Source organism: Lampris incognitus, chromosome 6, assembly GCF_029633865.1.
Source record: "Lampris incognitus isolate fLamInc1 chromosome 6, fLamInc1.hap2, whole genome shotgun sequence".
In the NCBI taxonomy this organism is placed as follows: Eukaryota; Metazoa; Chordata; class Actinopteri; order Lampriformes; family Lampridae; genus Lampris; species Lampris incognitus.
Genome location: NC_079216.1, coordinates 58,022,596 through 58,047,205, shown reverse-complemented (window position 1 = coordinate 58,047,205; position 24,610 = coordinate 58,022,596). Strand labels below are relative to the sequence as shown.

The 24,610-nt window shown below is 41.6% G+C and overlaps 25 non-coding genes across 25 annotated transcripts; all 25 read right to left on the bottom strand.

Moving 5' to 3' along the window:
• Positions 1-313: 313 nt before the first annotated feature.
• On the bottom strand, positions 314-402 carry trnay-gua (transfer RNA tyrosine (anticodon GUA)). The gene is given in 2 exon segments: positions 314-349; positions 366-402. It is a non-coding gene; the product is annotated as a tRNA-Tyr (tRNA).
• Positions 403-1,146: 744 nt separating this feature from the next.
• Positions 1,147-1,235, bottom strand: trnay-gua (transfer RNA tyrosine (anticodon GUA)). Its single transcript is given in 2 exon segments — positions 1,147-1,182; positions 1,199-1,235. It is a non-coding gene; the product is annotated as a tRNA-Tyr (tRNA).
• A 744-nt stretch (positions 1,236-1,979) lies between these two features.
• Positions 1,980-2,068, bottom strand: trnay-gua (transfer RNA tyrosine (anticodon GUA)). The gene is given in 2 exon segments: positions 1,980-2,015; positions 2,032-2,068. It is a non-coding gene; the product is annotated as a tRNA-Tyr (tRNA).
• Positions 2,069-2,812: 744 nt separating this feature from the next.
• trnay-gua (transfer RNA tyrosine (anticodon GUA)) lies at positions 2,813-2,901 on the bottom strand. The gene is given in 2 exon segments: positions 2,813-2,848; positions 2,865-2,901. It is a non-coding gene; the product is annotated as a tRNA-Tyr (tRNA).
• Positions 2,902-3,645: 744 nt separating this feature from the next.
• Positions 3,646-3,734, bottom strand: trnay-gua (transfer RNA tyrosine (anticodon GUA)). Its single transcript is given in 2 exon segments — positions 3,646-3,681; positions 3,698-3,734. It is a non-coding gene; the product is annotated as a tRNA-Tyr (tRNA).
• A 744-nt stretch (positions 3,735-4,478) lies between these two features.
• On the bottom strand, positions 4,479-4,567 carry trnay-gua (transfer RNA tyrosine (anticodon GUA)). The gene is given in 2 exon segments: positions 4,479-4,514; positions 4,531-4,567. It is a non-coding gene; the product is annotated as a tRNA-Tyr (tRNA).
• A 744-nt stretch (positions 4,568-5,311) lies between these two features.
• trnay-gua (transfer RNA tyrosine (anticodon GUA)) lies at positions 5,312-5,400 on the bottom strand. Its single transcript is given in 2 exon segments — positions 5,312-5,347; positions 5,364-5,400. It is a non-coding gene; the product is annotated as a tRNA-Tyr (tRNA).
• Positions 5,401-6,144: 744 nt separating this feature from the next.
• Positions 6,145-6,233, bottom strand: trnay-gua (transfer RNA tyrosine (anticodon GUA)). Its single transcript is given in 2 exon segments — positions 6,145-6,180; positions 6,197-6,233. It is a non-coding gene; the product is annotated as a tRNA-Tyr (tRNA).
• Positions 6,234-6,977: 744 nt separating this feature from the next.
• On the bottom strand, positions 6,978-7,066 carry trnay-gua (transfer RNA tyrosine (anticodon GUA)). The gene is given in 2 exon segments: positions 6,978-7,013; positions 7,030-7,066. It is a non-coding gene; the product is annotated as a tRNA-Tyr (tRNA).
• Positions 7,067-7,809: 743 nt separating this feature from the next.
• Positions 7,810-7,898, bottom strand: trnay-gua (transfer RNA tyrosine (anticodon GUA)). The gene is given in 2 exon segments: positions 7,810-7,845; positions 7,862-7,898. It is a non-coding gene; the product is annotated as a tRNA-Tyr (tRNA).
• A 744-nt stretch (positions 7,899-8,642) lies between these two features.
• trnay-gua (transfer RNA tyrosine (anticodon GUA)) lies at positions 8,643-8,731 on the bottom strand. The gene is given in 2 exon segments: positions 8,643-8,678; positions 8,695-8,731. It is a non-coding gene; the product is annotated as a tRNA-Tyr (tRNA).
• Positions 8,732-9,475: 744 nt separating this feature from the next.
• On the bottom strand, positions 9,476-9,564 carry trnay-gua (transfer RNA tyrosine (anticodon GUA)). The gene is given in 2 exon segments: positions 9,476-9,511; positions 9,528-9,564. It is a non-coding gene; the product is annotated as a tRNA-Tyr (tRNA).
• Positions 9,565-10,308: 744 nt separating this feature from the next.
• On the bottom strand, positions 10,309-10,397 carry trnay-gua (transfer RNA tyrosine (anticodon GUA)). The gene is given in 2 exon segments: positions 10,309-10,344; positions 10,361-10,397. It is a non-coding gene; the product is annotated as a tRNA-Tyr (tRNA).
• A 744-nt stretch (positions 10,398-11,141) lies between these two features.
• Positions 11,142-11,230, bottom strand: trnay-gua (transfer RNA tyrosine (anticodon GUA)). The gene is given in 2 exon segments: positions 11,142-11,177; positions 11,194-11,230. It is a non-coding gene; the product is annotated as a tRNA-Tyr (tRNA).
• Positions 11,231-11,973: 743 nt separating this feature from the next.
• trnay-gua (transfer RNA tyrosine (anticodon GUA)) lies at positions 11,974-12,062 on the bottom strand. The gene is given in 2 exon segments: positions 11,974-12,009; positions 12,026-12,062. It is a non-coding gene; the product is annotated as a tRNA-Tyr (tRNA).
• A 744-nt stretch (positions 12,063-12,806) lies between these two features.
• On the bottom strand, positions 12,807-12,895 carry trnay-gua (transfer RNA tyrosine (anticodon GUA)). The gene is given in 2 exon segments: positions 12,807-12,842; positions 12,859-12,895. It is a non-coding gene; the product is annotated as a tRNA-Tyr (tRNA).
• Positions 12,896-13,639: 744 nt separating this feature from the next.
• Positions 13,640-13,728, bottom strand: trnay-gua (transfer RNA tyrosine (anticodon GUA)). The gene is given in 2 exon segments: positions 13,640-13,675; positions 13,692-13,728. It is a non-coding gene; the product is annotated as a tRNA-Tyr (tRNA).
• Positions 13,729-14,472: 744 nt separating this feature from the next.
• trnay-gua (transfer RNA tyrosine (anticodon GUA)) lies at positions 14,473-14,561 on the bottom strand. Its single transcript is given in 2 exon segments — positions 14,473-14,508; positions 14,525-14,561. It is a non-coding gene; the product is annotated as a tRNA-Tyr (tRNA).
• Positions 14,562-15,305: 744 nt separating this feature from the next.
• trnay-gua (transfer RNA tyrosine (anticodon GUA)) lies at positions 15,306-15,394 on the bottom strand. Its single transcript is given in 2 exon segments — positions 15,306-15,341; positions 15,358-15,394. It is a non-coding gene; the product is annotated as a tRNA-Tyr (tRNA).
• A 744-nt stretch (positions 15,395-16,138) lies between these two features.
• trnay-gua (transfer RNA tyrosine (anticodon GUA)) lies at positions 16,139-16,227 on the bottom strand. Its single transcript is given in 2 exon segments — positions 16,139-16,174; positions 16,191-16,227. It is a non-coding gene; the product is annotated as a tRNA-Tyr (tRNA).
• Positions 16,228-16,971: 744 nt separating this feature from the next.
• Positions 16,972-17,060, bottom strand: trnay-gua (transfer RNA tyrosine (anticodon GUA)). Its single transcript is given in 2 exon segments — positions 16,972-17,007; positions 17,024-17,060. It is a non-coding gene; the product is annotated as a tRNA-Tyr (tRNA).
• Positions 17,061-17,804: 744 nt separating this feature from the next.
• trnay-gua (transfer RNA tyrosine (anticodon GUA)) lies at positions 17,805-17,893 on the bottom strand. The gene is given in 2 exon segments: positions 17,805-17,840; positions 17,857-17,893. It is a non-coding gene; the product is annotated as a tRNA-Tyr (tRNA).
• A 744-nt stretch (positions 17,894-18,637) lies between these two features.
• Positions 18,638-18,726, bottom strand: trnay-gua (transfer RNA tyrosine (anticodon GUA)). The gene is given in 2 exon segments: positions 18,638-18,673; positions 18,690-18,726. It is a non-coding gene; the product is annotated as a tRNA-Tyr (tRNA).
• A 2,931-nt stretch (positions 18,727-21,657) lies between these two features.
• Positions 21,658-21,746, bottom strand: trnay-gua (transfer RNA tyrosine (anticodon GUA)). Its single transcript is given in 2 exon segments — positions 21,658-21,693; positions 21,710-21,746. It is a non-coding gene; the product is annotated as a tRNA-Tyr (tRNA).
• A 1,050-nt stretch (positions 21,747-22,796) lies between these two features.
• Positions 22,797-22,885, bottom strand: trnay-gua (transfer RNA tyrosine (anticodon GUA)). Its single transcript is given in 2 exon segments — positions 22,797-22,832; positions 22,849-22,885. It is a non-coding gene; the product is annotated as a tRNA-Tyr (tRNA).
• Positions 22,886-24,610: the final 1,725 nt, after the last annotated feature.

Here is a 24,610-nt window from a genome sequence, read left to right as displayed (position 1 = left end):
TAAATCTTATCAATGCCTAATACAGTGTTTCCCAACACAGTCCTCAAGGACCTCTAACCTGCATATTTTCTTTGCAACCCTGAATAGGTACTTGTTTGTAGTTATTCAACCAATCAGCAATGAATTTTGTCAGATGTTGCACACCTTGCATAATTAAGTGCTGCGAGATGATTGGTTGAGTAAGTACAAGCAGGGCTACCTATGCAGGGTTACAATGAAAATCTGCAGGACAGGGGCTCCTTGAGGACCGGGTTGGGATAGGCTGGCCTAATACTCTTTTCAAAGCTCGTGATCCAGCAAACAAAGAATTGTTTCCTTCGAGCCGGATTTGAACCAGCGACCTAAGGATGTCAGCTGTTTCATTTCTACAGTCCTCCGCTCTACCAACTGAGCTATCGAAGGGACAGCTTTGAAGCAAATACACTGAGATTTCACTCTATTTAAAGCTGAGTTACAGCAAACAGTTGTCCAGAATTCTGAAAAATTTGCGATATCTTTGATCTATATTTCCAAATAATGATTGTGATTCAAAATTATGATATGAGGCACTATATGTTCAGATTTGTGGCAACCTTGCTGCAAAGATCTGATTTCATAACGTTACAAAGGAGGTACCACATGAGGACCCCTCAGCATTTTGAGGGTGCCTTGCACTTCTGTAATCAAAGCCAATACAAAGTGAACTCAAAGGAAAAACTCCGGCCTGAATAGCAGGTGGTTTCTTTAAGTCGGGTTGGTGTTTTGACCACTAGGTGGCAATGTTCCCACGTTATAGCAGCTAAAACTATATGTCTAAACTTGAGTGGGTAACTTTAGGCAGCACTCACAAATATTAAATCTTATCAATGCCTAATACAGTGTTTCCCAACCCAGTCCTCAAGGACCTCTAACCTGCATATTTTCTTTGCAACCCTGAATAGGTACTTGTTTGTAGTTATTCAACCAATCAACAATGAATTTTGTCAGATGTTGCACACCTTGCATAATTAAGTGCTGCGAGATGATTGGTTGAGTAAGTACAAGCAGGGCTACCTATGCAGGGTTACAATGAAAATCCGCAGGATAGGGGCTCCTTGAGGACTGGGTTGGGATAGGCTGGCCTAATACTCTTTTCAAAGCTCGTGATCCAGCAAACAAAGAATTGTTTCCTTCGAGCCGGATTTGAACCAGCGACCTAAGGATGTCAGCTGTTTTAGTTCTACAGTCCTCCGCTCTACCAACTGAGCTATCGAAGGGACAGCTTTGAAGTAAATACACTGAGATTTCACTCTATTTAAAGCTGAGTTACAGCAAACAGTTGTCCAGAATTCTGAAAATTTGCGATATCTTTGATCTATATTTCCAAATAATGATTGTGATTCAAAATTATGAAATGAGGCACTATATGTTCAGATTTGTGGCAACCTTGCTGCAAAGATCTGATTCCATAACCGTTACAAAGGAGGTACCACACGAGGACCCCTCAGCATTTTGAGGGTGCCTTGCACTTCTGTAATCAAAGCCAATACAAAGTGAACTCAAAGGAAAAACTCGGGCCTGAATAGCAGGTGGTTTCTTTAAGGCTCGTTGGTGTTTTGACCACTAGGTGGCAATGTTCCCACGTTAGAGCAGCTAAAACTATATGTCTAAACTGGAGTGGGTAACTTTAGGCAGCACTCACAAATATTAAATCTTATCAATGCCTAATACAGTGTTTCCCAACCCAGTCCTCAAGGACCTCTAACCTGCATATTTTCTTTGCAACCCTGAATAGGTACTTGTTTGTAGTTATTCAACCAATCAGCAATGAGTTTTGTCAGATGTTGCACACCTTGCATAATTAAGTGCTGCGAGATGATTGGTTGAGTAAGTACAAGCAGGGCTACCTATTTAGGGTTACAATGAAAATCTGCAGGATAGGGGCTCCTTGAAGACCGGGTTGGGATAGGCTGGCCTAATACTCTTTTCAAAGCTCGTGATCCAGCAAACAAAGGATTGTTTCCTTCGAGCCGGATTTGAACCAGCGACCTAAGGATGTCAGCTGTTTCATTTCTACAGTCCTCCGCTCTACCAACTGAGCTATCGAAGGTACAACTTTGAAGTAAATACACTGAGATTTCACTCTATTTAAAGCTGAGTTACAGCAAACAGTTGTCCAGAATTCTGAAAATTTGCGATATCTTTGATCTATATTTCCAAATAATGATTGTGATTCAAAATTATGAAATGAGGCACTATATGTTCAGATTTGTGGCAACCTTGCTGCAAAGATCTGATTCCATAAACGTTACATAGGAGGTACCACACGAGGACCCCTCAGCATTTTGAGGGTGCCTTGCACTTCTGTAATCAAAGCCAATACAAAGTGAACTCAAAGGAAAAACTCGGGCCTGAATAGCAGGTGGTTTCTTTAAGTCTCGTTGGTGTTTTGACCACTAGGTGGCAATGTTCCCACGTTATAGCAGCTAGAACTATATGTCTAAACTTGAGTGGGTAACTTTAGGCAGCACTCACAAATATTAAATCTTATCAATGCCTAATACAGTGTTTCCCAACCCAGTCCTCAAGGACCTCTAACCTGAATATTTTCTTTGCAACCCTGAATAGGTACTTGTTTGTAGTTATTCAACCAATCAGCAATGAATTTTGTCAGATGTTGCAAACCTTGCATAATTAAGTGCTGCGAGATGATTGGTTGAGTAAGTACAAGCAGGGCTACCTATGCAGGGTTACAATGAAAATACGCAGGATAGGAGCTCCTTGAGGACTGGGTTGGGATAGGCTGGCCTAATACTCTTTTCAAAGCTCGTGATCCAGCAAACAAAGAATTGTTTCCTTCGAGCCGGATTTGAACCAGCGACCTAAGGATGTCAGCTCTTTAACTTCTACAGTCCTCCGCTCTACCAACTGAGCTATCGAAGGGACAGCTTTGAAGTAAATACACTGAGATTTCACTCTATTTAAAGCTGAGTTACAGCAAACAGTTGTCCAGAATTCTGAAAATTTGCGATATCTTTGATCTATATTTCCAAATAATGATTGTGATTCAAAATTATGAAATGAGGCACTATATGTTCAGATTTGTGGCAACCTTGCTGCAAAGATCTGATTCCATAACCGTTACAAAGGAGGTACCACACGAGGACCCCTCAGCATTTTGAGGGTGCCTTGCACTTCTGTAATCAAAGCCAATACAAAGTGAACTCAAAGGAAAAACTCGGGCCTGAATAGCAGGTGGTTTCTTTAAGGCTCGTTGGTGTTTTGACCACTAGGTGGCAATGTTCCCACGTTAGAGCAGCTAAAACTATATGTCTAAACTGGAGTGGGTAACTTTAGGCAGCACTCACAAATATTAAATCTTATCAATGCCTAATACAGTGTTTCCCAACCCAGTCCTCAAGGACCTCTAACCTGCATATTTTCTTTGCAACCCTGAATAGGTACTTGTTTGTAGTTATTCAACCAATCAGCAATGAATTTTGTCAGATGTTGCACACCTTGCATAATTAAGTGCTGCGAGATGATTGGTTGAGTAAGTACAAGCAGGGCTACCTATTTAGGGTTACAATGAAAATCTGCAGGATAGGGGCTCCTTGAAGACCGGGTTGGGATAGGCTGGCCTAATACTCTTTTCAAAGCTCGTGATCCAGCAAACAAAGGATTGTTTCCTTCGAGCCGGATTTGAACCAGAGACCTAAGGATGTCAGCTGTTTCATTTCTACAGTCCTCCGCTCTACCAACTGAGCTATCGAAGGGACAGCTTTGATGTAAATACACTGAGATTTCACTCTATTTAAAGCTGAGTTACAGCAAACAGTTGTCCAGAATTCTGAAAATTTGCGATATCTTTGATCTATATTTCCAAATAATGATTGTGATTCAAAATTATGAAATGAGGCACTATATGTTCAGATTTGTGGCAACCTTGCTGCAAAGATCTGATTCCATAAACGTTACAAAGGAGGTACCACACGAGGACCCCTCAGCATTTTGAGGGTGCCTTGCACTTCTGTAATCAAAGCCAATACAAAGTGAACTCAAAGGAAAAACTCGGGCCTGAATAGCAGGTGGTTTCTTTAAGTCTCGTTGGTGTTTTGACCACTAGGTGGCAATGTTCCCACGTTATAGCAGCTAAAACTATATGTCTAAACTTGAGTGGGTAACTTTAGGCAGCACTCACAAATATTAAATCTTATCAATGCCTAATACAGTGTTTCCCAACCCAGTCCTCAAGGACCTCTAACCTGCATATTTTCTTTGCAACCCTGAATAGGTACTTGTTTGTAGTTATTCAACCAATCAGCAATGAATTTTGTCAGATGTTGCACACCTTGCATAATTAAGTGCTGCGAGATGATTGGTTGAGTAAGTACAAGCAGGGCTACCTATGCAGGGTTACAATGAAAATACGCAGGATAGGAGCTCCTTGAGGACTGGGTTGGGATAGGCTGGCCTAATACTCTTTTCAAAGCTCGTGATCCAGCAAACAAAGAATTGTTTCCTTCGAGCCGGATTTGAACCAGCGACCTAAGGATGTCAGCTGTTTAACTTCTACAGTCCTCCGCTCTACCAACTGAGCTATCGAAGGGACAGCTTTGAAGTAAATACACTGAGATTTCACTCTATTTAAAGCTGAGTTACAGCAAACAGTTGTCCAGAATTCTGAAAATTTGCGATATCTTTGATCTATATTTCCAAATAATGATTGTGATTCAAAATTATGAAATGAGGCACTATATGTTCAGATTTGTGGCAACCTTGCTGCAAAGATCTGATTCCATAAACGTTACAAAGGAGGTACCACACGAGGACCCCTCAGCATTTTGAGGGTGCCTTGCACGTCTGTAATCAAAGCCAATACAAAGTGAACTCAAAGGAAAAACTCGGGCCTGAATAGCAGGTGGTTTCTTTAAGGCTCGTTGGTGTTTTGACCACTAGGTGGCAATGTTCCCACGTTATAGCAGCTAAAACTATATGTCTAAACTTGAGTGGGTAACTTTAGGCAGCACTCACAAATATTAAATCTTATCAATGCCAAATACAGTGTTTCCCAACCCAGTCCTCAAGGACCTCTAACCTGCATATTTTCTTTGCAACCCTGAATAGGTACTTGTTTGTAGTTATTCAACCAATCAGCAATGAATTTTGTCAGATGTTGCACACCTTGCATAATTAAGTGCTGCGAGATGATTGGTTGAGTAAGTACAAGCAGGGCTACCTATGCGGGGTTACAATGAAAATCCGCAGGATAGGGGCTCCTTGAGGACTGGGTTGGGATAGGCTGGCCTAATACTCTTTTCAAAGCTCGTGATCCAGCAAACAAAGAATTGTTTCCTTCGAGCCGGATTTGAACCAGCGACCTAAGGATGTCAGCTCTTTAACTTCTACAGTCCTCCGCTCTACCAACTGAGCTATCGAAGGGACAGCTTTGAAGTAAATACACTGAGATTTCACTCTATTTAAAGCTGAGTTACAGCAAACAGCTGTCCAGAATTCTGAAAATTTGCGATATCTTTGATCTATATTTCCAAATAATGATTGTGATTCAAAATTATGAAATGAGGCACTATATGTTCAGATTTGTGGCAACCTTGCTGCAAAGATCTGATTCCATAACCGTTACAAAGGAGGTACCACACGAGGACCCCTGAGCATTTTGAGGGTGCCTTGCACTTCTGTAATCAAAGCCAATACAAAGTGAACTCAAAGGAAAAACTCGGGCCTGAATAGCAGGTGGTTTCTTTAAGGCTCGTTGGTGTTTTGACCACTAGGTGGCAATGTTCCCACGTTATAGCAGCTAAAACTATACGTCTAAACTTGAGTGGGTAACTTTAGGCAGCACTCACAAATATTAAATCTTATCAATGCCTAATACAGTGTTTCCCAACACAGTCCTCAAGGACCTCTAACCAGCATATTTTCTTTGCAAACCTGAATAGGTACTTGTTTGTAGTTATTCAACCAATCAGCAATGAATTTTGTCAGATGTTGCACACCTTGCATAATTAAGTGCTGCGAGATGATTGATTGAGTAAGTACAAGCAGGGCTACCTATGCAGGGTTACAATGAAAATCTGCAGGATAGGGGCTCCTTGAGGACCGGGTTGGGATAGGCTGGCCTAATACTCTTTTCAAAGCTCGTGATCCAGCAAACAAAGAATTGTTTCCTTCGAGCCGGATTTGAACCAGCGACCTAAGGATGTCAGCTGTTTCATTTCTACAGTCCTCCGCTCTACCAACTGAGCTATCGAAGGGACAGCTTTGAAGTAAATACACTGAGATTTCACTCTATTTAAAGCTGAGTTACAGCAAACAGTTGTCCAGAATTCTGAAAATTTGCGATATCTTTGATCTATATTTCCAAATAATGATTGTGATTCAAAATTATGAAATGAGGCACTATATGTTCAGATTTGTGGCAACCTTGCTGCAAAGATCTGATTCCATAACCGTTACAAAGGAGGTACCACACGAGGACCCCTCAGCATTTTGAGGGTGCCTTGCACTTCTGTAATCAAAGCCAATACAAAGTGAACTCAAAGGAAAAACTCGGGCCTGAATAGCAGGTGGTTTCTTTAAGTCTCGTTGGTGTTTTGACCACTAGGTGGCAATGTTCCCACGTTAGAGCAGCTAAAACTATATGTCTAAACTTGAGTGGGTAACTTTAGGCAGCACTCACAAATATTAAATCTTATCAATGCCAAATACAGTGTTTCCCAACCCAGTCCTCAAGGACCTCTAACCTGCATATTTTCTTTGCAACCCTGAATAGGTACTTGTTTGTAGTTATTCAACCAATCAGCAATGAATTTTGTCAGATGTTGCACACCTTGCATAATTAAGTGCTGCGAGATGATTGGTTGAGTAAGTACAAGCAGGGCTACCTATGCAGGGTTACAATGAAAATACGCAGGATAGGAGCTCCTTGAGGACTGGGTTGGGATAGGCTGGCCTAATACTCTTTTCAAAGCTCGTGATCCAGCAAACAAAGAATTGTTTCCTTTGAGCCGGATTTGAACCAGCGACCTAAGGATGTCAGCTGTTTAACTTCTACAGTCCTCCGCTCTAGCAACTGAGCTATCGAAGGGACAGCTTTGAAGTAAATACACTGAGATTTCACTCTATTTAAAGCTGAGTTACAGCAAACAGTTGTCCAGAATTCTGAAAATTTGCGATATCTTTGATCTATATTTCCAAATAATGATTGTGATTCAAAATTATGAAATGAGGCACTATATGTTCAGATTTGTGGCAACCTTGCTGCAAAGATCTGATTCCATAAACGTTACAAAGGAGGTACCACACGAGGACCCCTCAGCATTTTGAGGGTGCCTTGCACTTCTGTAATCAAAGCCAATACAAAGTGAACTCAAAGGAAAAACTCGGGCCTGAATAGCAGGTGGTTTCTTTAAGGCTCGTTGGTGTTTTGACCACTAGGTGGCAATGTTCCCACGTTATAGCAGCTAAAACTATATGTCTAAACTTGAGTGGGTAACTTTAGGCAGCACTCACAAATATTAAATCTTATCAATGCCAAATACAGTGTTTCCCAACCCAGTCCTCAAGGACCTCTAACCTGCATATTTTCTTTGCAACCCTGAATAGGTACTTGTTTGTAGTTATTCAACCAATCAGCAATGAATTTTGTCAGATGTTGCACACCTTGCATAATTAAGTGCTGCGAGATGATTGGTTGAGTAAGTACAAGCAGGGCTACCTATGCAGGTTACAATGAAAATCCGCAGGATAGGGGCTCCTTGAGGACTGGGTTGGGATAGGCTGGCCTAATACTCTTTTCAAAGCTCGTGATCCAGCAAACAAAGAATTGTTTCCTTCGAGCCGGATTTGAACCAGCGACCTAAGGATGTCAGCTGTTTAACTTCTACAGTCCTCCGCTCTACCAACTGAGCTATCGAAGGGACAGCTTTGAAGTAAATACACTGAGATTTCACTCTATTTAAAGCTGAGTTACAGCAAACAGTTGTCCAGAATTCTGAAAATTTGCGATATCTTTGATCTATATTTCCAAATAATGATTGTGATTCAAAATTATGAAATGAGGCACTATATGTTCAGATTTGTGGCAACCTTGCTGCAAAGATCTGATTCCATAACCGTTACAAAGGAGGTACCACACGAGGACCCCTCAGCATTTTGAGGGTGCCTTGCACTTCTGTAATCAAAGCCAATACAAAGTGAACTCAAAGGAAAAACTCGGGCCTGAATAGCAGGTGGTTTCTTTAAGGCTCGTTGGTGTTTTGACCACTAGGTGGCAATGTTCCCACGTTATAGCAGCTAAAACTATACGTCTAAACTTGAGTGGGTAACTTTAGGCAGCACTCACAAATATTAAATCTTATCAATGCCTAATACAGTGTTTCCCAACACAGTCCTCAAGGACCTCTAACCTGCATATTTTCTTTGCAACGCTGAATAGCTACTTGTTTGTAGTTATTCAACCAATCAGCAATGAATTTTGTCAGATGTTGCACACCTTGCATAATTAAGTGCTGCGAGATGATTGATTGAGTAAGTACAAGCAGGGCTACCTATGCAGGGTTACAATGAAAATCTGCAGGATAGGGGCTCCTTGAGGACCGGGTTGGGATAGGCTGGCCTAATACTCTTTTCAAAGCTCGTGATCCAGCAAACAAAGAATTGTTTCCTTCGAGCCGGATTTGAACCAGCGACCTAAGGATGTCAGCTGTTTCATTTCTACAGTCCTCCGCTCTACCAACTGAGCTATCGAAGGGACAGCTTTGAAGTAAATACACTGAGATTTCACTCTATTTAAAGCTGAGTTACAGCAAACAGTTGTCCAGAATTCTGAAAATGTGCGATATCTTTGATCTATATTTCCAAATGATGATTGTGATTCAAAATTATGAAATGAGGCACTATATGTTCAGATTTGTGGCAACCTTGCTGCAAAGATCTGATTCCATAAACGTTACAAAGGAGGTACCACACGAGGACCCCTCAGCATTTTGAGGGTGCCTTGCACGTCTGTAATCAAAGCCAATACAAAGTGAACTCAAAGGAAAAACTCGGGCCTGAATAGCAGGTGGTTTCTTTAAGGCTCGTTGGTGTTTTGACCACTAGGTGGCAATGTTCCCACGTTATAGCAGCTAAAACTATATGTCTAAACTTGAGTGGGTAACTTTAGGCAGCACTCACAAATATTAAATCTTATCAATGCCAAATACAGTGTTTCCCAACCCAGTCCTCAAGGACCTCTAACCTGCATATTTTCTTTGCAACCCTGAATAGGTACTTGTTTGTAGTTATTCAACCAATCAGCAATGAATTTTGTCAGATGTTGCACACCTTGCATAATTAAGTGCTGCGAGATGATTGGTTGAGTAAGTACAAGCAGGGCTACCTATGCGGGGTTACAATGAAAATCCGCAGGATAGGGGCTCCTTGAGGACTGGGTTGGGATAGGCTGGCCTAATACTCTTTTCAAAGCTCGTGATCCAGCAAACAAAGAATTGTTTCCTTCGAGCCGGATTTGAACCAGCGACCTAAGGATGTCAGCTCTTTAACTTCTACAGTCCTCCGCTCTACCAACTGAGCTATCGAAGGGACAGCTTTGAAGTAAATACACTGAGATTTCACTCTATTTAAAGCTGAGTTACAGCAAACAGCTGTCCAGAATTCTGAAAATTTGCGATATCTTTGATCTATATTTCCAAATAATGATTGTGATTCAAAATTATGAAATGAGGCACTATATGTTCAGATTTGTGGCAACCTTGCTGCAAAGATCTGATTCCATAACCGTTACAAAGGAGGTACCACACGAGGACCCCTGAGCATTTTGAGGGTGCCTTGCACTTCTGTAATCAAAGCCAATACAAAGTGAACTCAAAGGAAAAACTCGGGCCTGAATAGCAGGTGGTTTCTTTAAGGCTCGTTGGTGTTTTGACCACTAGGTGGCAATGTTCCCACGTTATAGCAGCTAAAACTATACGTCTAAACTTGAGTGGGTAACTTTAGGCAGCACTCACAAATATTAAATCTTATCAATGCCTAATACAGTGTTTCCCAACACAGTCCTCAAGGACCTCTAACCAGCATATTTTCTTTGCAAACCTGAATAGGTACTTGTTTGTAGTTATTCAACCAATCAGCAATGAATTTTGTCAGATGTTGCACACCTTGCATAATTAAGTGCTGCGAGATGATTGATTGAGTAAGTACAAGCAGGGCTACCTATGCAGGGTTACAATGAAAATCTGCAGGATAGGGGCTCCTTGAGGACCGGGTTGGGATAGGCTGGCCTAATACTCTTTTCAAAGCTCGTGATCCAGCAAACAAAGAATTGTTTCCTTCGAGCCGGATTTGAACCAGCGACCTAAGGATGTCAGCTGTTTCATTTCTACAGTCCTCCGCTCTACCAACTGAGCTATCGAAGGGACAGCTTTGAAGTAAATACACTGAGATTTCACTCTATTTAAAGCTGAGTTACAGCAAACAGTTGTCCAGAATTCTGAAAATTTGCGATATCTTTGATCTATATTTCCAAATAATGATTGTGATTCAAAATTATGAAATGAGGCACTATATGTTCAGATTTGTGGCAACCTTGCTGCAAAGATCTGATTCCATAACCGTTACAAAGGAGGTACCACACGAGGACCCCTCAGCATTTTGAGGGTGCCTTGCACTTCTGTAATCAAAGCCAATACAAAGTGAACTCAAAGGAAAAACTCGGGCCTGAATAGCAGGTGGTTTCTTTAAGTCTCGTTGGTGTTTTGACCACTAGGTGGCAATGTTCCCACGTTAGAGCAGCTAAAACTATATGTCTAAACTTGAGTGGGTAACTTTAGGCAGCACTCACAAATATTAAATCTTATCAATGCCAAATACAGTGTTTCCCAACCCAGTCCTCAAGGACCTCTAACCTGCATATTTTCTTTGCAACCCTGAATAGGTACTTGTTTGTAGTTATTCAACCAATCAGCAATGAATTTTGTCAGATGTTGCACACCTTGCATAATTAAGTGCTGCGAGATGATTGGTTGAGTAAGTACAAGCAGGGCTACCTATGCAGGGTTACAATGAAAATACGCAGGATAGGAGCTCCTTGAGGACTGGGTTGGGATAGGCTGGCCTAATACTCTTTTCAAAGCTCGTGATCCAGCAAACAAAGAATTGTTTCCTTTGAGCCGGATTTGAACCAGCGACCTAAGGATGTCAGCTGTTTAACTTCTACAGTCCTCCGCTCTAGCAACTGAGCTATCGAAGGGACAGCTTTGAAGTAAATACACTGAGATTTCACTCTATTTAAAGCTGAGTTACAGCAAACAGTTGTCCAGAATTCTGAAAATTTGCGATATCTTTGATCTATATTTCCAAATAATGATTGTGATTCAAAATTATGAAATGAGGCACTATATGTTCAGATTTGTGGCAACCTTGCTGCAAAGATCTGATTCCATAAACGTTACAAAGGAGGTACCACACGAGGACCCCTCAGCATTTTGAGGGTGCCTTGCACTTCTGTAATCAAAGCCAATACAAAGTGAACTCAAAGGAAAAACTCGGGCCTGAATAGCAGGTGGTTTCTTTAAGGCTCGTTGGTGTTTTGACCACTAGGTGGCAATGTTCCCACGTTATAGCAGCTAAAACTATATGTCTAAACTTGAGTGGGTAACTTTAGGCAGCACTCACAAATATTAAATCTTATCAATGCCAAATACAGTGTTTCCCAACCCAGTCCTCAAGGACCTCTAACCTGCATATTTTCTTTGCAACCCTGAATAGGTACTTGTTTGTAGTTATTCAACCAATCAGCAATGAATTTTGTCAGATGTTGCACACCTTGCATAATTAAGTGCTGCGAGATGATTGGTTGAGTAAGTACAAGCAGGGCTACCTATGCAGGTTACAATGAAAATCCGCAGGATAGGGGCTCCTTGAGGACTGGGTTGGGATAGGCTGGCCTAATACTCTTTTCAAAGCTCGTGATCCAGCAAACAAAGAATTGTTTCCTTCGAGCCGGATTTGAACCAGCGACCTAAGGATGTCAGCTGTTTAACTTCTACAGTCCTCCGCTCTACCAACTGAGCTATCGAAGGGACAGCTTTGAAGTAAATACACTGAGATTTCACTCTATTTAAAGCTGAGTTACAGCAAACAGTTGTCCAGAATTCTGAAAATTTGCGATATCTTTGATCTATATTTCCAAATAATGATTGTGATTCAAAATTATGAAATGAGGCACTATATGTTCAGATTTGTGGCAACCTTGCTGCAAAGATCTGATTCCATAACCGTTACAAAGGAGGTACCACACGAGGACCCCTCAGCATTTTGAGGGTGCCTTGCACTTCTGTAATCAAAGCCAATACAAAGTGAACTCAAAGGAAAAACTCGGGCCTGAATAGCAGGTGGTTTCTTTAAGGCTCGTTGGTGTTTTGACCACTAGGTGGCAATGTTCCCACGTTATAGCAGCTAAAACTATACGTCTAAACTTGAGTGGGTAACTTTAGGCAGCACTCACAAATATTAAATCTTATCAATGCCTAATACAGTGTTTCCCAACACAGTCCTCAAGGACCTCTAACCTGCATATTTTCTTTGCAACCCTGAATAGGTACTTGTTTGTAGTTATTCAACCAATCAGCAATGAATTTTGTCAGATGTTGCACACCTTGCATAATTAAGTGCTGCGAGATGATTGATTGAGTAAGTACAAGCAGGGCTACCTATGCAGGGTTACAATGAAAATCTGCAGGATAGGGGCTCCTTGAGGACCGGGTTGGGATAGGCTGGCCTAATACTCTTTTCAAAGCTCGTGATCCAGCAAACAAAGACTTGTTTCCTTCGAGCCGGATTTGAACCAGCGACCTAAGGATGTCAGCTGTTTCATTTCTACAGTCCTCCGCTCTACCAACTGAGCTATCGAAGGGACAGCGTTGAAGTAAATACACTGAGATTTCACTCTATTTAAAGCTGAGTTACAGCAAACAGTTGTCGAGAATTCTGAAAATGTGCGATATCTTTGATCTATATTTCCAAATGATGATTGTGATTCAAAATTATGAAATGAGGCACTATATGTTCAGATTTGTGGCAACCTTGCTGCAAAGATCTGATTCCATAAACATTACAAAGGAGGTACCACACGAGGACCCCTGAGCATTTTGAGGGTGCCTTGCACTTCTGTAATCAAAGCCAATACAAAGTGAACTCAAAGGAAAAACTCGGGCCTGAATAGCAGGTGGTTTCTTTAAGTCTCGTTGGTGTTTTGACCACTAGGTGGCAATGTTCCCACGTTATAGCAGCTAAAACTATACGTCTAAACTTGAGCGGGTAACTTTAGGCAGCACTCACAAATATTAAATCTTATCAATGCCTAATACAGTGTTTCCCAACACAGTCCTCAAGGACCTCTAACCTGCATATTTTCTTTGCAACGCTGAATAGCTACTTGTTTGTAGTTATTCAACCAATCAGCAATGAATTTTGTCAGATGTTGCACACCTTGCATAATTAAGTGCTGCGAGATGATTGATTGAGTAAGTACAAGCAGGGCTACCTATGCAGGGTTACAATGAAAATCTGCAGGATAGGGGCTCCTTGAGGACCGGGTTGGGATAGGCTGGCCTAATACTCTTTTCAAAGCTCGTGATCCAGCAAACAAAGAATTGTTTCCTTCGAGCCGGATTTGAACCAGCGACCTAAGGATGTCAGCTGTTTCATTTCTACAGTCCTCCGCTCTACCAACTGAGCTATCGAAGGGACAGCTTTGAAGTAAATACACTGAGATTTCACTCTATTTAAAGCTGAGTTACAGCAAACAGTTGTCCAGAATTCTGAAAATGTGCGATATCTTTGATCTATATTTCCAAATGATGATTGTGATTCAAAATTATGAAATGAGGCACTATATGTTCAGATTTCTGGCAACCTTGCTGCAAAGATCTGATTCCATAAACATTACAAAGGAGGTACCACACGAGGACCCCTCAGCATTTTGAGGGTGCCTTGCACTTCTGTAATCAAAGCCAATACAAAGTGAACTCAAAGGAAAAACTCGGGCCTGAATAGCAGGTGGTTTCTTTAAGTCTCGTTGGTGTTTTGACCACTAGGTGGCAATGTTCCCACGTTATAGCAGCTAAAACTATATGTCTAAACTTGAGTGGGTAACTTTAGGCAGCACTCACAAATATTAAATCTTATCAATGCCTAATACAGTGTTTCCCAACCCAGTCCTCAAGGACCTCTAACCTGCATATTTTCTTTGCAACCCTGAATAGGTACTTGTTTGTAGTTATTCAACCAATCAGCAATGAATTTTGTCAGATGTTGCACACCTTGCATAATTAAGTGCTGCGAGATGATTGGTTGAGTAAGTACAAGCAGGGCTACCTATGCAGGGTTACAATGAAAATCCGCAGGATAGGGGCTCCTTGAGGACTGGGTTGGGATAGGCTGGCCTAATACTCTTTTCAAAGCTCGTGATCCAGCAAACAAAGAATTGTTTCCTTCGAGCCGGATTTGAACCAGCGACCTAAGGATGTCAGCTGTTCTACTTCTACAGTCCTCCACTCTACCAACTGAGCTATCGAAGGGACAGCTTTGAAGTAAATACACTGAGATTTCACTCTATTTAAAGCTGAGTTACAGCAAACAGTTGTCCAGAATTCTGAAAATTTGCGATATCTTTGAACTATATTTCCTAATAATGATTGTGATTCAAAATTATGAAATGAGGCACTATATGTTCAGATTTGTGGCAACCTTGCTGCAAAGATCTGATTCCATAACCGTTACAAAGGAGGTACCACACGAGGACCCCTGAGCATTTTGAGGGTGCCTTGCACTTCTGTAATCAAAGCCAATACAAAGTGAACTCAAAGGAAAAACTCGGGCCTGAATAGCAGGTGGTTTCTTTAAGGCTCGTTGGTGTTTTGACCACTAGGTGGCAATGTTCCCACGTTATAGCAGCTAAAACTATACGTCTAAACTTGAGTGGGTAACTTTAGGCAGCACTCACAAATATTAAATCTTATCAATGCCTAATACAGTGTTTCCCAACACAGTCCTCAAGGACCTCTAACCTGCATATTTTCTTTGCAACCCTGAATAGGTACTTGTTTGTAGTTATTCAACCAATCAGCAATGAATTTTGTCAGATGTTGCACACCTTGCATAATTAAGTGCTGCGAGATGATTGGTTGAGTAAGTACAAGCAGGGCTACCTATGCAGGGTTACAATGAAAATCTGCAGGATAGGGGCTCCTTGAGGACCGGGTTGGGATAGGCTGGCCTAATACTCTTTTCAAAGCTCGTGATCCAGCAAACAAAGAATTGTTTCCTTCGAGCCGGATTTGAACCAGCGACCTAAGGATGTCAGCTGTTTCATTTCTACAGTCCTCCGCTCTACCAACTGAGCTATCGAAGGGACAGCTTTGAAGTCCATACACTGAGATTTCACTCAATTTAAAGCTGAGTTACAGCAAACAGTTGTCCAGAATTCTGAAAATTTGCGATATCTTTGATCTATATTTCCAAATAATGATTGTGATTCAAAATTATGAAATGAGGAACTATATGTTCAGATTTGTGGCAACCTTGCTGCAAAGATCTGATTCCATAACCGTTACAAAGGAGGTACCACACGAGGACCCCTCAGCATTTTGAGGGTGCCTTGCACTTCTGTAATCAAAGCCAATACAAAGTGAACTCAAAGGAAAAACTCGGGCCTGAATAGCAGGTGGTTTCTTTAAGGCTCGTTGGTGTTTTGACCACTAGGTGGCAATGTTCCCACGTTATAGCAGCTAAAACTATATGTCTAAACTTGAGTGGGTAACTTTAGGCAGCACTCACAAATATTAAATCTTATCAATGCCTAATACAGTGTTTCCCAACCCAGTCCTCAAGGACCTCTAACCTGCACATTTTCTTTGCAACCCTGAATAGGTACTTGTTTGTAGTTATTCAACCAATCAGCAATGAATTTTGTCAGATGTTGCACACCTTGCATAATTAAGTGCTGCGAGATGATTGGTTGAGTAAGTACAAGCAGGGCTACCTATGCAGGGTTACAATGAAAATACGCAGGATAGGGGCTCCTTGAGGACTGGGTTGGGATAGGCTGGCCTAATACTCTTTTCAAAGCTCGTGATCCAGCAAACAAAGAATTGTTTCCTTCGAGCCGGATTTGAACCAGCGACCTAAGGATGTCAGCTGTTTTACTTCTACAGTCCTCCGCTCTACCAACTGAGCTATCGAAGGGACAGCTTTGAAGTAAATACACTGAGATTTCACTCTATTTAAAGCTGAGTTACAGCAAACAGTTGTCCAGAATTCTGAAAATTTGCGATATCTTTGATCTATATTTCCAAATAATGATTGTGATTCAAAATTATGAAATGAGGCACTATATGTTCAGATTTGTGGCAACCTTGCTGCAAAGATCTGATTCCATAAACGTTACAAAGGAGGTACCACACGAGGACCCCTCAGCATTTTGAGGGTGCCTTGCACTTCTGTAATCAAAGCCAATACTAAGTGAACTCAAAGGAAAAACTCGGGCCTGAATAGCAGGTGGTTTCTTTAAGGCTCGTTGGTGTTTTGACCACTAGGTGGCAATGTTCCCACGTTATAGCAGCTAAAACTATATGTCTAAACTTGAGTGGGTAACTTTAGGCAGCACTCACAAATATTAAATCTTATCAATGCCTAATACAGTGTTTCCCAACCCAGTCCTCAAGGACCTCTAACCTGCATATTTTCTTTGCAACCCTGAATAGGTACTTGTTTGTAGTTATTCAACCAATCAGCAATGAATTTTGTCAGACGTTGCACACCTTGCATAATTAAGTGCTGCGAGATGATTGGTTGAGTAAGAACAAGCAGGGCTACCTATTTAGGGTTACAATGAAAATCTGCAGGATAGGGGCTCCTTGAGGACCGGGTGGGGATAGGCTGGCCTAATACTCTTTTCAAACCTCGTGATCCAGCAAACAAAGAATTGTTTCCTTCGAGCCGGATTTGAACCAGCGACCTAAGGATGTCAGCTGTTTCATTTCTACAGTCCTCCGCTCTACCAACTGAGCTATCGAAGGTACAACTTTGAAGTAAATACACTGAGATTTCACTCTATTTAAAGCTGAGTTACAGCAAACAGTTGTCCAGAATTCTGAAAATTTGCGATATCTTTGATCTATATTTCCAAATAATGATTGTGATTCAAAATTATGAAATGAGGCACTATATGTTCAGATTTGTGGCAACCTTGCTGCAAAGATCTGATTCCATAAACGTTACAAAGGAGGTACCACACGAGGACCCCTGAGCATTTTGAGGGTGCCTTGCACTTCTGTAATCAAAGCCAATACAAAGTGAACTCAAAGGAAAAACTCGGGCCTGAATAGCAGGTGGTTTCTTTAAGGCTCGTTGGTGTTTTGACCACTAGGTGGCAATGTTCCCACGTTATAGCAGCTAAAACTATATGTCTAAACTTGAGTGGGTAACTTTAGGCAGCACTCACAAATATTAAATCTTATCAATGCCTAATACAGTGTTTCCCAACCCAGTCCTCAAGGACCTCTAACCTGCACATTTTCTTTGCAACCCTGAATAGGTACTTGTTTGTAGTTATTCAACCAATCAGCAATGAATTTTGTCAGATGTTGCACACCTCGCATTATTAAGTGCTGCAAGATGATTGGTTGAGTAAGTACAAGCAGGGCTACCTATGCAGGGTTACAATGAAAATACGCAGGATAGGGGCTCCTTGAGGACTGGGTTGGGATAGGCGGGCCTAATACTCTTTTCAAAGCTCGTGATCCAGCAAACAAAGAATTGTTTCCTTCGAGCCGGATTTGAACCAGCGACCTAAGGATGTCAGCTGTTTTACTTCTACAGTCCTCCGCTCTACCAACTGAGCTATCGAAGGGACAGCTTTGAAGTAAATACACTGAGATTTCACTCTATTTAAAGCTGAGTTACAGCAAACAGTTGTCCAGAATTCTGAAAATTTGCGATATCTTTGATCTATATTTCCAAATAATGATTGTGATTCAAAATTATGAAATGAGGCACTATATGTTCAGATTTGTGGCAACCTTGCTGCAAAGATCTGATTCCATAAACGTTACAAAGGAGGTACCACACGAGGACCCCTGAGCATTTTGAGGGTGCCTTGAACTTCTGTAATCAAAGCCAATACAAAGTGAACTCAAAGGAAAAACTCGGGCCTGAATAGCAGGTGGTTTCTTTAAGTCTCGTTGGTGTTTTGACCACTAGGTGGCAATGTTCCCACGTTATAGCAGCTAAAACTATATGTCTAAACTTGAGTGGGTAACTTTAGGCAGCACTCACAAATATTAAATCTTATCAATGCCTAATACAGTGTTTCCCAACCCAGTCCTCAAGGACCTCTAACCTGCACATTTTCTTTGCAACCCTGAATAGGTACTTGTTTGTAGTTATTCAACCAATCAGCAATGAATTTTGTCAGATGTTGCACACCTTGCATTATTAAGTGCTGCGAGATGATTGGTTGAGTAAGTACAAGCAGGGCTACCTATGCAGGGTTACAATGAAAATCCGCAGGATAGGGGCTCCTTGAGGACCGGGTTGGGATAGGCTGGCCTAATACTCTTTTCAAAGCTCGTGATCCAGCAAACAAAGAATTGTTTCCTTCGAGCCGGATTTGAACCAGCGACCTAAGGATTTCTGCTGTTTTAGTTCTACAGTCCTCCGCTCTACCAACTCAGCTATCGAAGGGACAGCTTCAAAGCAAATACACTGAGATTTCACTCTATTTAAAGCTGAGTTACAGCAAACAGTTGTCCAGAATTCTGAAAATTTGCGATATCTTTGATCTATATTTCCAAATAATGATTGTGATTCAAAATTATGAAATGAGGCACTATATGTTCAGATTTGTGGCAACCTTGCTGCAAAGATCTGATTCCATAAACGTTACAAAGGAGGTACCACACGAGGACCCCTGAGCATTTTGAGGGTGCCTTGCACTTCTGTAATCAAAGCCAATACAAAGTGAACTCAAAGGAAAAACTCGGGCCCGAATAGCAAGGGACAGTTGAACAGCAAATACACTGACATTTGACCATATTTAAGTGAGTTCCATTAAACCGTTGTCCGGAATTCTGCGATATCTTTTATATCCATCCATTTTCCCGAACCGCTTATCTTGCTCTCACGGTCGCGGGGATGCTGGAGCCTAAACCCAGCAGTTATTGGGCGGCAGGCGGAGGGACACCCTGGACAGGCCGCCAGACTATCACACAGGGCCGACATACACACACAGACCCACACATATTCATACCTAGGGAAAATTTAGTATGGCCAATTCACCTGACTTACATGCCTTTGGGAGGAAACCGGAGCCCCCGGAGGAAATCCACGCAGACAACATGCAAACTCCACACAGGACGACCCGGACGACCCCCAAAGTTGAACTACACCGAGGCTCGAACCCAGGACCTTCTTACTGTGAAGCGACCGCGCCAACCACTGCGCCACCGTGCCGCCTTTCGATACATATTTCCGAATAATGATTGTTATTCAAAATTATGAAATGAGGCACTGTAAGTTCAGGTTCGTGGCAAACTTGCTCCAACGATCTGATTTAATAAACGTTACAAAGAAGGAGGTACACATGAGGACCCCTCAGCATTTTGAGGTTGCCTTGCACTTCTGTAATCAAAGCCAATACAAAGTGAACTCAAAGAAAAACTCATGCCTGAATAGCAGGTGGTTTCTTTAAGTCTCACTGATGTTTGACCACTAGTTGACAACGTTCCCACATTAGAGCACCTAAAACTACATGTCTAAACTTGAGTCGGTAGCTTTGGGCAGCACTAACAAGCATTCACAATCGTAATCTTATTGCATGCTTCATTTGGGTTCCTGCCCATATAGGAGGCGTCGGCAAACATCAAGCCTGAAAATATATTTAAATCAGTAACGTGCAGTGAGGTCCATGGCTGGGTAGGCAGTAAGTACTTACCCACACACCAGAGAAAGGCACAAGCAGACTCTGCCTCATCAGCCTGCATTCACGAATGCTAGCTTTGGGAGCAAGCCATCTTGAATAGGGCATGGCTTTTATTGACAAAACAAAAACTTTTACATTATTGTTTTATTATTTTTTACAACAATCTTAACACTTGAAGAAAAAATACATATTTTTTTGTTGCGATCATGATATTTCTTCTTTTTTTTCTTATTAGCCTGGGTGAAATATTGCCTAGCCTGCCTCCCCTGACTGCACATCACTTGTAGGAGTAGAAGTAAATGAGGGTGCTGACAATTATACTGGACAAGCAGTCACCCAGATCACAGACAGTAACATGAAACTTCCGCTCGGAAAAGCTGAGGGTCAAATAATTATAAAGAAACAAAAGCAAAAAGTATGAAAAGAACACTGGTACATTATTGATACAGGAACACAGCTTTATAGTATTCAGAAATATGTTAGATTGGGAAGAAAGCTGGGCAGGAATTGACAGGAAGAAGCAGTCATTACTGTCTCAGGATAGGAAATACTGCATAATACACTTGATAAAATGGACAAACACTCAAGTGGTACATGAGTACACTGTCGTCTTCCTCAATCTGCTGCAGGGTAGGATCTATGAGGAAGTAAAGAAGGAACTGACATCAGCATTAAAGAAGAGGAAGCTAAATTTCATTGTAGGAAACCTATTTGGAGACGCGGTATCGGGAATACATTCAGGTAATTAAGTATCTGATGAAAACAGGGTTAATTCTGAGAATTTCTTCTTCTTCTTCGGCTTTCGGGTGCTCCTGTTAGGGGACCCCACAGGGGATTATCCGTTTCCATCTCTTTCCCTCTTCTGCATTGTCCTCTATCAGGTCAACTACCTGCATGTCCTCCCTCACCACATCCATAACCCTCTTCTTTGATCTTACTCTTTTCCTCTTGTCTGACAGCTCCATAATCAGCATCTCTGTCCCAATATACCTAGCATCTCTCCTCCCCACTTGCCCAAACAAACTCAATCTCGCCTGTCTTGCTTTGTCTCCAAGTCATCTCACTTTATCTTTCCCTCTGATACACTCATTCCTAATCCTGTCCTTCTTCGTCACTCCCAACACAAATCTTAGCATATTCAACACTACCATATCTAGCTAAGCCACCTGTCTTTCCATCAGTGCCACCATCTCCAAGCAATACAATATAGCCAGTCTCCGGTCTCAAAAAGAAGAAAGGGGGGGGGGGTTAATAGAGAGAATTTATCCTTTTTTTTTAGCTTTTGTCTCCCAATGTACTATTCCACACTCCAGTCTAGTAAGTTGCAGTAATGCACCTACAAGCTTGTTGCCATGAATAAGTAACCATGTGCCGAGTATGAAGGTTATCCTTCCCACCAATCACTACAATAGGGGATTCCATTGTTATCTTTGGTTAAATGGTGTGCACCCAGTCAGTGAAATCACTTCGCTTAGAGAGTGGTGGGACAGAAACCCTATATGAACTTGGTAGTCTTTGTCACATGGTTGCTTATGTGTGCATTTGGAGAAAACTCAGTAGTTGAAACTCCAGCACACACAGCCATGACCAGTTTGCAACTCAAGACATGAGTAGCTGATACAAGTGTGTCTGTCAATTTCAGCAATTCCTACTATTCTTTTCAATGACTGTGATCCAGCAAACAAAGAATTGTCTCCTTTGAGCCGGATTTGAACCAGCGACCTAAGAATTTCAGCTGTTTTATTTCTACAGTCCTCCGCTCTACCAACTGAGCTATCAACGGGACACTACACAAGCGAATACACTGAGATTTGAATGCATTTAAAGATGAGTTATAGCAAACAGTTGTCCAAAACTATGGAAATGTGCTATATTGTTGCTATATATTTCCGAATAATGATTGTTATTCAAAATGATGAAACGAGGTGCCATATGTTGCAAATGAATGCTTTCAGATTCGTGAAAATCTTGCTGCAGCGATCTGATTCCATAAATATTACAATGAAGGAGATACACACGAAGACCATACATGATTTTGACGGTGCTTGCACTTCTGTAATCAAAGCCAATATCATATGAAATCCAAGAAAAACTCGTGCCCGAATAGCAGGTGGTTTCTTTAAGGCGTGTTGGTGTTTTGACCACTAGGTGGCAATGATCCCAAGTTAGAGCAGCTAAAACTATATGTCTAAAGTTGAGTGTGTAACGTAAGGTAGGACTAACAAATATTAAATCTTAACAATGTCTAATATTCTTTTCAATGATTGTGATCCAGAAAACGAAGAATCGTCTCCTTCGAGCCAGATTTGAACCAGCGACCTAAGGATTTCAGTTGTTCCATCGCTACATTCCTCCATTCTACCAACTGAGAGTTGACCATATTTAAAGTTGAGTTATAGCAAACAGTTGTCCAGACGTCTGGAAATTTGCGATATCTTTGATATACATTTCCGAATGATTGTTATTAAAATGTTGAAATGAAGCACTATATGTTCAGGTTCGTGGCAACCTTGTTGCAACAATCTGATTTAATAAACGTTACAAAGAAAGAGGTACACATGAGGACCCCTCTGTATTTTGAGGGTGCCTTGCACTTCTGTAATCAAAGCTAATACAAAGTGAACTCAAAGAAAAACTCGTGCCTGAATAGCAGGTGGTTTGCTTTAAGGCTCGTTAGCGTTTTGACCACTAGGTGGCAATGTTCCCAAGTTAGAGCAGCTAAAACCATGTCTGAAGTTGAGTCGGTATCTTTAGGCAGCACTCACAAACATTAAATGTTAATAACGCGTAATATCCTTTTCAATGATCGTGATCCAGCAAACAAAGAATGATGTCCTTCGAGCCGGATTTGAACCAGCGACCTAAGGATTTCAACTGTTTCACCTCTACAGTCCTCCGCTCTACCAACTGAGCTATCGAAGGGACGGTTTAACAGCCAATACACTGAGATTTGACCATATTTAAGTTGAGTTACAGCAAATAGTTGCCAAGAATTCTGAAAATTTACGATATCTTTGATGTAGACTTCCAAATAATGATTGTTATTCAAAATTATGAAATGAGATACCATATGTTGCAAATGAATGCTTTCAGAGTCGTGGCAATCTTGCTGTAGCGATCTGATTCCATAAACGTTACAATGAAGGAGGTACACATGAGGACCACTCAGGATTTTGACGGTGCCTTGCACTTCTATAATCAAAGCCAATAACAAGTGAAATCAAAGAAAAACTCGTGGGTCCCGCGATGGTGTAGCGGTCTAAGCATCGGCTTTGTGTCGATGCAGTTGCCCACTGGGGACCGGGGTTCGCGCCCCGGTCTCGTCAGATCCGACTATGGCCGGACTCGACGAAGCAGCAATAATTGGCAACGCTGTCTGCGGGAGAGGGGCGGAGTCGGCTTGTGTTCGTCACATGAATGCGTCTCTGTGTATGTCGGAAAAATCAGTGGTTTGGCCTCGTCACGAAAGTGGCGAGACATCTCCTTCGAGACTGCCAGCCGGAGAGATGCAATTGACCTTTCGCAAAGTCCCGCCCCCCTTAGTTACTGTTGCTATGCCCGTCAAGCATTTCAGAACTATCCAGGGAGTAGCCGGAAAACACCAAAACATGAAGGAAGAAATCAGCTCATTGTGTGGGTAAAAGTAACAGTAATAATGCGTTAGCTGTATTAGCTATCAATAATAGCTAGTAGCAAGCTTAGCTTGGAGCAGACAGGTATTTTTGTTGATTTTGGATGGATTAAGCTGGCCATGGGGTCTGCTATACTGCCAAATCTATTGCTGACATTGCGCTTCTTGCGTTCTGGGTTTCGGGAAAGGAAAGAAAATTACACCCCCTCCAAACTTTTCAGATATCTAGTATCCGATTTGCAGATCCCATAGGCACACCGTTTCAGCATTCTGTTGTGTGTTTGAAAGCTTGACAAGACCGTTGGTAAGGTAGGATTGGACAAGCACCGTTCTGGGGCGGTACTTTGCGAAAGGTCAATTGGCGAAAGCATGCAGTACGAGGGTGGTCGTTTGAACTAAAATAGGGATCGATTGGCCACTAAATTGGGAGAAATCAGAAATAAATTAAAAAAAAAGAAAAACTCGTGCCTGAATTGCAGGTGTTTTTTTTTCTTTTTTAAGGCTTGTTGGTGTTTTGACCACTATGTGAAAACGTTCCCACGTTACAGCAGCTAAACCTATATGTCTAAACTTGAGTCCGTAACTTTGGGCAGAACTCACACACATTAAATCTGTGAACTTGTGCAGACAATATCTTATTGAAATTCATCGTTTAATATGAAGACTACACAATAGAGGTCATATGGTATGCCCCATCTGGGTTCCTGCCCATGTAGGAATAGAAGTAAATGAGGGTGCTGATATACTGGACAAGCAGTCACCCAGACCAAAATCAGTAAACATGAAAATTCCGCTCAGAAAAGCTGATAATATAGTTCATAAAATAGACAAACACTCAAGTGGTACATGCATACACTGTGGTCTCCCTCAGTCTGTCCAGCGTGTTCTGCTGGAGTGTAGGGGCTATGAAGAAGAACAGAAAGAACTGACATCAGCATTAAAGAAAAGAAATTTCACTGTAGGAAACCTATTTGAACATGCAATATCAGGAATACAGTCACGTAATTAAGTATCGG